Below are 3,702 nucleotides of genomic sequence, written 5' to 3'. Positions count from 1 at the left end.
GAAGCTCTTCATATTTTTCACACCTTTTCAGTCTCTTCATGTCTTTAAACACCACTTCATGCTCCTCCTATTTTTCAGACCGTTTAATTCTCCTCATGTATTTCACACATTTTGAAGCTCTTCATTATTTTCCCCCCTTTTCAGGCTCTTCATGTTTTTGAACACCGTTTCATGCTCCTTCTATTTTTCGGACCGTTTCATATTCCTCATATTTTTGACACCTTTTGAAGCTCTTCATATTTTTCACACATTTTCAGGCTCTTCATGTTTTTGAACACGGTTTCATGCTCCTCCTATTTTTCACAGCGTTTCATATTCCTCATATTTTTGACACCTTTTGAAGCTCTTCATATTTTTCACACCTTTTCAGGCTCTTCATGTTTTTGAACACGGTTTCATGCTCCTCCTATTTTTCACAGCGTTTCATATTCCTCATATTTTTCACACCTTTTGAAGCTCTTCATATTTTTCACACCTTTTCAGGCTCTTCATGTTTTTAAGGACCGCATCATATTCCTCCGATTTTTCAGACCGTTTCATGCTCCTCCTATATTTCACACCTTTTGAAGCTCTTCATATTTTTCACACCTTTTCAGGCTCTGCATGTTTTTGAACACAGTTACATGCTCCTCCTATTTTTCAGTCCGTTTCATATTCCTCATATTTTTGACACATTTAGAAGTTCTTCATATTTTTCACACCTTTTCAGGCTCTTCATATTTTTGAACATCTCTTCATACTCCTCCTATTTTTCTGACCGTTTCATGCTCCTCCTATTTTTCAGGCCGTTTCATCCTCTTCATAGTTTTGACACCTTTTCAGGCTCTTCATGTTTTTCAATACCACTTCATGCTCCACCTATTTTTCAGACCATTTCAGCTTCCTCATATTTTTGACACTTTTTGAAGCTCCTCATATTTTTCACACCTTTTGAAGCTCTTCATATTTTCACACCTTTTCGGGCTCTTCATGTTTTTCAAAACCGGTTCATGCTCCTCCTATTTTTCCGACCGTTTCATGCTCCTCATGTATTTCACACCTTTTGAAGCTCTTCATATTTTTCACACATTTCCAGGCTCTTCATGTTTTTCAACACTACTTCGTGCTCCTCCTATTTTTCAGACCGTTCAATGCTCCTCATATTTTTGACACCTTTTGTAGCTCTTCTTATTTTTCACATATTTTCAGGCTCTTCATTTTTTTTGAATACCGTTTCATGCTCCTCCTATTTTTCAGACAGTGTCATGCTCATCTCTTTTTTGACACCTTTGGAAGCTCTTCATATTTTTCTTACCTTTTGAAGCTCTTCATAATTTTCACACCATTTCAAGCTCTTCATGGTGTTCAAACCGCTTCATGCTCCTCCTTTTTTTCAGACCGTTTCATGCTCCTCCTATTTTTCACACCTTTTGAAGCTCTTCATATTTTTCACACCTTTTCAGGCTCTTCATGTTTTTGAACACAGCTTCATGCTCCTCCTATTTTTCAGACCATTTAATGCTCCTCATGTATTTCACATCTTTTGAAGCTCTTCGTATTTTTCACAACTTTTCATTCTCTTATTTTTCAACAGAGATTCATGCTCCTCGTATATTTCAGACCGTTTCATGCTCCTCATATTTTTCACACCTTTTGAAGCTCTTCATATATTTCACACCTTTTTAGGCTCTTCATTTTTTTTAGCACAACTTCATGCTCCTCCTATTTTTCACACCGTTTCATGCTCATCTCTTTTTTGACACCTTTTGAATCTCTTCATATTTTTCACACCTTTTGAAGGTCTTAAGATTTATCACACGTTTTTCACGCTCTTCATGTTTTTCAACACCGCTTCATGATCCTCCTATTTTTCAGTCTGTTTCATGCTCCTCATATTTTTGACACCTTTTGAAGCTCTTCATATATTTCACAACTTTTCAGGCACTTCCAGTTTTTCAACTCCGCTTCATGCTCCTCCTGTTGTTCAGACCGTTTCATGCTCCTAATATTTCTGACACCATTTGAAGCTCTTCATATTTTTCACCCCTTTTCAGGCTCTTCATGTTTTTGAACATCACTTCATACTGCTCCTATTTTTCAGATCGTTTCATTCTCCTCATATATTTGACACCTTTTGAAGCTTTTCATATTTTTCACACCTTTTCAGGCTCTTCATGCTTTTGAATACCGCTTCATGCTCCTCCTATTTTTTAGCACCGTTTCATGCTCCTCATGTATTTCACACCATTTGAAGCTCTTCATATTTTTCACATGTTTCCAGGCTCTTCATTTCTTTGAAGACCATTTCATGTTCTTCCTATTTTTCAGACCGTTTCAGGCTCCTCATATTTTTGACAGCTTTTGAAGCTCCTCATATTTTTCACACCTTTTGAATCCCTTCATATATTTCACACCTTTTCAGCCTTTTCATGTTTTTCAACACCACTTCATGCTCTTCCTATTTTTCAAACCGTTTCATTCTTTTCTCATTTTTGACACCTTTGGAAGCTCTTCATATTTTTCACATCTTTTCAGACTCTTCATGATTTTGAACACCGCTTCATGCTCCTATTTTTCAGACCGTTTCATGCTACTCTTGTATTTCACACCTTTTGAAGTTCTTCATATTTTTCACACGTTTTCAGGCTTTTCATGTTTTTCAACACCACTTCATGCTCCCCCTATTTAATCAAACCGTTTCATGCTCCTCATATTTTTGACACCTTTTAAAGCTCTTCATATTTTTCACACCTTTTCAGGCTCTTCATATTTTTCAACACCGTTTCCTGATCCTCCTATTTTTCAGACCATTTCATGCTCCTCATATTTTTGACACCTTTAGAAGCTCTTCAATATTTTTCCCACATTTTCAGGCTCTTCCTGTTTTTCATCACCGCTTCATGCTCCTCCAATTATTCTGACCGTTTCATTCTCCTCATATTTCTGACACGTTTTGAAGCTCTTCATATTTTTCACACCTTTTCAGGGTCTTCATGTTTTTCAACACCGCTTCATGCTTCTCCTATTTTTCAGACCGTTTCATGCTCCTCATATTTCAGACACATTTTGAAACTCTTCTTATTTTTTCACACCTTTGGAAGCTCTTCATATTTTTCACACGTTTTCAGGCTCTTCATGTTTTCTACAATGCTTCATGCTCCTCCTATTTTTCAGACCGTTTCATGCTCCTCATATTTTTGACACCTTTTTTAAGCTCTTCATATTTTTCACACCTTTTCAGGCTCTTCATGTTTTCAACATCGCTTCATGCTTTTCCTATTTTTCAGACCGTTTCATGCTACTCATATTTCAGACACCTTTTGAAGCTCTTCTTATATTTCACACCTTTTGAAGCTCTTCATATTTTTCACACGTTTTCAGGCTCTTCATGTTTTTCAACACCGCTTCATGCTCCTCCTACTTTTTAGACCGTTTCATGCTCCTCATATTTCAGACACCTTTTGAAACTCTTCTTATTTTTCACACCTTTTGAAGCTCTTCTTATTTTTCACACCTTTTCAGGCTCTTCATGTTTTTGAACACCGTTTCATGCTCCTCTTATTTTTCAGACCGTTTCATGCTCCTCATATTTTTTTACCTTTTGAAGCTTATCATAATTTTCACTCCTTTTCAGGCTCTTCATGTTTTTCAACACCGCTTCATGCTACTCCTATTTTTCAGACCGTTTCATGCTCCTCATATTTTTGACACGTTTTGAAGCTC

Source organism: Dama dama, unplaced genomic scaffold (assembly GCF_033118175.1).
Source record: "Dama dama isolate Ldn47 unplaced genomic scaffold, ASM3311817v1 ptg000115l, whole genome shotgun sequence".
In the NCBI taxonomy this organism is placed as follows: Eukaryota; Metazoa; Chordata; class Mammalia; order Artiodactyla; family Cervidae; genus Dama; species Dama dama.
The sequence above is the reverse complement of the archived record's forward strand: the minus strand, read 5'-3'. Positions refer to the sequence as shown.